Genomic DNA, 5637 nt, shown 5'->3' on the forward strand with positions numbered 1-5637 from the left:
GGTACATGTTGCGCAAAAATTATTGGTCAGTGATTTTGCTACAAGACCGACCTGAGAGAGACAGCGAGGCATCAGAGCCATGATGAAGACTTTGTGTGTTGCTGTTGTTGTGCTGAGTCTCACCTCAGTGTGCCAGCCTGCGCCGCTGGTCTGTGAGAAGCTGCAGAAGAGAGTGGACAAAGCTACAGACGTAAGTCTCTTTCCACATTTATAACTGAATTGAACCTACTGAACTGATTTGTACGTGTTGTGGAAAAGAAGCTGCATATTGAATAAAAAACATAAACAATATCATAATATTATATACAATATTTATTATTTCAGTTGTCTGGGAGATGGCACTGCATAGCCATCTCTACTGAGTTCTGTGTGGCTACAACAATACTGAATGCTATTTATTGGCCCAGCGTTGCAGTGGACTTTACCTCTAAGGACACACCGGACATCTACACTGTCAACACAAAATTTTAACTGTAAGCAATCAGTTAGTAATCACATATGGTTGTTACAGTAATTTGTTGGCATGAATCTGATGCATAACACTGTCACCATTACTGTCAACAGTATTTGTGCTATGTCCGGTACTGTTGATTTTTCAGTTGTTCTCTTTAATAAATCCTTTGAAAGTATGATTACTGCCACAACAAATCAACATCAGACAGGCAATCTGGCTATAAGAACAACACCGTATTTGATGTTGACAGCAATGGTAAGAGTTTTATTCAATATCCTGTGTGCACTGGTGTTTATTTTTTCAATTGTCTCTCTGTCTCTGCTTCTTCCAGTCACTATGTTTACACTGCACTGACTCATTCTGTGTTATCATAATCAACAAAAAAACTGTTTGTGCCCAACTTCACAGAAGATAGCAAAACATTCAAAATAATTAACAAATTATTCACATATTCATACGGAAACTTTTTATAGGGGTATAACTTAATTTCAGAAATTCTATCATGCTTTTGTAGGATATATCAGCCTGGTCTCACAGAATTCTGTGAAATGATCACCAACTGTTAACAGCTCATTCCGTGGTGGTGGCACGGAATGTGTGAAAATTCCGTGTGGCCACCACGGAAAACGATGCCAATGTAAAGTCAATGAGAACGTAGATGACGTAGCATTAAGAGTGACTAAGGTAGCGAGTAGTATGTAAGGCCGAAATTCCGCATAAGGAGGTTGGTTGGGGTGGTGGATGGGTCAAACAACACAGGACTTTCACCCAGGAGACCGGGGTTCATGTCTCGCATGTCACATTTCCTAAAGTCACTTTCTTCTTTGCCTAAACCCAACCGTCCTGTTCTTGTTGCGTGTCACGGAACCGTAAGCCCACCCACGACCTTTTCCTTAACTTAAGGCGCCGTGTTTGTTTAACGGAATTCTTCCGTGGGCCCATCACGGAATGTTTTGCGATTCTGTGAAATTGCCATAGATTTTCAGTTAAGGGGCCGTGTTCATTTGGACGTCATTCATGGAATTCTGTGAGATCAGGTTGGATATTGAAAACTATGTAAATATCAGAGTAGTCTCGGATTGCCAGACCTATCTCCACAGCACTGTGGAGTAAGGTCTGGCTACACCACACATACATTCTGGGTTAGGGGGCAAAACTCTGGGTTGTTTGCATTTCTTTAAACCAATCTGAATCGTCTCGGGCAGCGCTAAGATCTGGACGCAGCGCCGGTGGCTCTGCAAAATAGTCTCGGGAGGGAACTTGTTTTGGTGAAACATTTGCACACCACAAAAAAAAAAAATACACATACAATATTAAATGAAGAGTAACTGTTCTAGGGCTGGGGCGATTCGTCGACATCATCGATTACGTAAATGCGTCAACACAAATAATTTGCGTCCACGCGTAGAAATGTAAAAATAACATGGTTGCCTCCAGCAACAGCGCAGGTATGGATTCCTCGCAAGTTCACACGTTGAGAAAAAGGCTCGCACACTGTCTTCTAAAGTGTGGGAGTATTTTACTCTTAATGCCAACAACAACGTGGTAGTCTGTAGACTTTGTAAAATTATCCCTGAGTCAGGATAACAGCAGCAAAACACCATAAGTTCTGCTCACCTATGCCTCCAGCTTCTCCGTAACTCTGGGTATATGTCCTGCACTGACTTGAGTGTGAGGTAAACTGCTAAAATTGTGTCTCCCCCATCTGTAGCACTTTTTTCGATAATTGAGCAACCAGGCCAGATTGTTTCAGATATCTCACAAGTCCTTTATAACATCAGTTATAACGGCCCACGTATTAAAAAATTGTCGGGTTTAAATCGGGCTCGAGCTCATAATTCCCTTAGAAAAGGAAATTGCACTTTTTTTTACTGTTTTTTTTTATTTTTAAGTTTTTTATTTGTGTATTCCTCCTGAAAGTGACTTGAAATGTGAATTAGTTTTATTGTTGGATTTATTTGATACATCTGATTTCATATGTTGCTAAAATTGCACTTTTTTTTACTGTAAGATTAAAGGGAGAAGAGCTTGGATGTTAAACAAGAGCTTATTCATTATTTTACCTACTACTGTTAAAAATAGCAAATACACACTACTCTTTTTGCACTTGCTCTGTTTAATTTAAGTTTTTATTTTTGTATTCCTCCTGAAAGTGACTTTATTTTGTTGTTGGATTGATAGCCTGCATCTGGCTTCAGGTTGCACTACAAATTCATTTTACTTGAACAGTGCAGTTTTAAACTATTTTAATAAATAGAGATTTGAACTTTATTGAAATTTGTTTTGTGTAAATTGCTAATAATTGAGCAATGGGAAAATAATCGCTAATTGCAAAATTAATCGTTAGATTAATCAAAAAAATAATGGTTATATTAATCAAAAACTTAATTGTTAGATTAGTCGACCAATTGAAAAAATAATCGCTAGATTAATCATTTAAAACATAATCATTTGGGACAGCCTTGAACTGTTCACACAATACAGTAACGTGAGCATTTTACATTAGCTGGATACATGGTTAAATGTAATTTGCTCTTACCAGTGTATCACAGTGTGTCCTGCTTTCATTTAAGGTAAAGTCCGCAGTCCCAACAGTTATATGCTCCGAAAAAATATTTAACAGTAAATGCCATAAACATATCATTTGTATATCTTTACAATCATTCCCTGAAAGAACCAAACTGTGTGTCTCATTGCACTATCCAAACTTATTCAAATCTTTCCATTTTCAGCGAGTAGCTTGCTATCTTGAAGCAAGCGTGAGCCACACACCGGCAGTTATCCTGGAAATGTACTTCCGTTGATCCAGACTAATATGATATAATAATATCAAATAGTATAAACTAATATAAATGTTTAAGTCATGTTAATTTTAAATGAGAATTTCAAGTTACACTATATAAATATTGATATTATTATTAACAGAAAGTGGTAATCTTTCCAAATCTGTAAAATATAGTGTGTGAAATTGCAGTGGTGTATACTGTAGATTAAACAGAATATCATCCCTAGGTTTTTTAATCTGAAATGTGTCATCTCTTCAACAGGTAGGAGGCAGAATGTCTCTGCTGCTGAGCTGAAGGAGTTTGAGAAACAGGCAGAGTGCCTCGGCTTGACCAATCTGCAGGTCCTAAACACAGATCACGGTGAGACTTTTACACCTATCCAGATTTTTAAGGACTTAAAAATCATATAAATCTTAAATATGCATGTAATTAGTATTGATGAAAACAATGGGCATTGGCCATCCTTTTCATGTACATAAGAGAATGCAATAATATGAGCAGTAATTCTTTTTCATAATTTGCCTTTCTGCTTCCTGTACAGACTACAAAAACTGCTTAAGAGAGGAAAAAATCACTAATGCTCATATGAACGAAATCATGTTCAAAGGTCTTGAAAGGTTGAAAAACAAAGCCCTAGATATCATGAAATGTATACCTCCACAGTTCCGTTTTGAGAGCTAAATGGCGGGAAGGTTGATACCATATCAGACAAACCTCTGAATGAATGCTACTTTTGATTACTGAATTGGATTAAAAAATAAAATAAAGACTACCATTCTACTATGTCTCAGTAATTGCTTTTAGTTCTGATTCACAACAAAAACATGGTGTTTTGTGTTTCCAAGTGTGTTTGAATGATTCTTCAAAATGTATCTTCAAATGAGACTGAGAGTCTACAGCAATAGCATCTCTGTTGAAGCTGTACTGTGACTCGGCGGTGCTTTGAGCTTCATGCTAATTTCAGCATGCTAACATACTCACAATAAAAAATAGCAAACATTTACCATGTTCACCAAAGGGATGAGTTCACCATCATCAGCATGTTTACATGCTATCGATTGCTATTGAATTAGCTGTAAACACACAGCACAGCTGAGGCTGATGGGAATGTCATCAGTTTTAAAAGTTGTATTAGCAATTTGGTAATTAAAGTATTAGGCAAACTGAGATTTTGACCTCAAGACAGGGGCGACAGGCAATGTTCTGTTCAGCCACCGTTACAATGTATATGTAAACATTGTTGCCTCTTCTTATCTGTCTCGCTTTAACCAGTGAAAGAAATGGACACAGCGAAAAGCAGGGAGATTCTTGTAAAAAATGTAAGTCTCCTTTGTCTGTTCGCCATGTGTCTACCGGGCACAAATGCTCCCGTTGAGCGGATCTTTTCTCTCATGAACAACACATGAACTGAGGACAGGAACCCCATTCCCACCTTAAAGACGCTAAATTCTCTCCTCTAACAATACGGAATAAATGTTTCTAATAGGGAAGCTATCTGCTCTATTAAATGAGATTATATTTGTGTGTGTGTGTGTGTGTGTGTGTGTGTGTGTTGTTGGTTAGAGTAATACTGGTAACACTTTATGGTAAGGGTACATGAATAATCATGAATTCAGGCATGAATTAATTGATGTATACATATTATGCATTATGTAATTAATGATTTATGTATTACTGTATTCCTTAATATCCCATGAATTATCAAGAATTGACATGTTCATAGTCTGTCATTCGTGACCTCATACATGAACAACATAACTAAAGCATTAGGTACGTGGGCACTTCATTATGAATTATGATTTATTAAGCATGATTATTTTTTTTCTGCAAAAACATTTGGTCATCACTGCGCAAATTCTGATTTGAACACAACTTGTGCATAATGATGTACCCACTGTAATGGGAAAATTACATTTAAGCACAATTCCTTATATTTTTATAATTATTTCGGACTTTACTGCTCTCACAAATGCTGAAAGAGTTTATCTCATTTCCCACATGCAGTTCTAACTTTGTGAGACATCCAGTCTGGAACATAATGTGAGCATTGTTAGCCTGAACCGATAAAGGTACGAGGTCACCCTAAAACTATCTCTATGTTTTCCCATGCCAGTTAAGATGTAACTGGGGGGTGAAAGTCGTACAGGGAGGAGGAGGTGAGATGTCTCCAAGATGTCTCTTGCATTTCTCTGATTGTCTTCATGTGTATCAGATTGCCTGTCAAAATTGTAGCGTCATAATAATCCAAGTGCGTATGTGTTGTCACTCTGAAGATGCATAAAAGCCTGGTGTTCTTGTTCACTCATTTGAGACACTGACTCCACACTGGGCTGCAGCCTTTTGTGAAATCATGTTGCTCCTATTTGCAAATATATATGTTTTTAATAAAATACAAAA

General features: G+C 37.4%; 1 long non-coding RNA gene across 2 annotated transcripts; it reads left to right on the plus strand.

The window, feature by feature from the left end:
• LOC120558031 lies at positions 1-4020 on the plus strand. 2 transcript variants are annotated; one of them, XR_005639044.1, is made up of 4 exons: positions 1-190; positions 325-473; positions 3502-3600; positions 3782-4020. It is a non-coding gene; the product is annotated as an uncharacterized LOC120558031 (long non-coding RNA). The 2 variants fall into 2 exon arrangements; XR_005639045.1 differs by lacking the exon at positions 325-473.
• The last annotated feature ends 1617 nt before the right edge of the window (positions 4021-5637 follow it).

This window comes from Perca fluviatilis, chromosome 4 (genome assembly GCF_010015445.1).
Source record: "Perca fluviatilis chromosome 4, GENO_Pfluv_1.0, whole genome shotgun sequence".
Taxonomy (NCBI): Eukaryota; Metazoa; Chordata; class Actinopteri; order Perciformes; family Percidae; genus Perca; species Perca fluviatilis.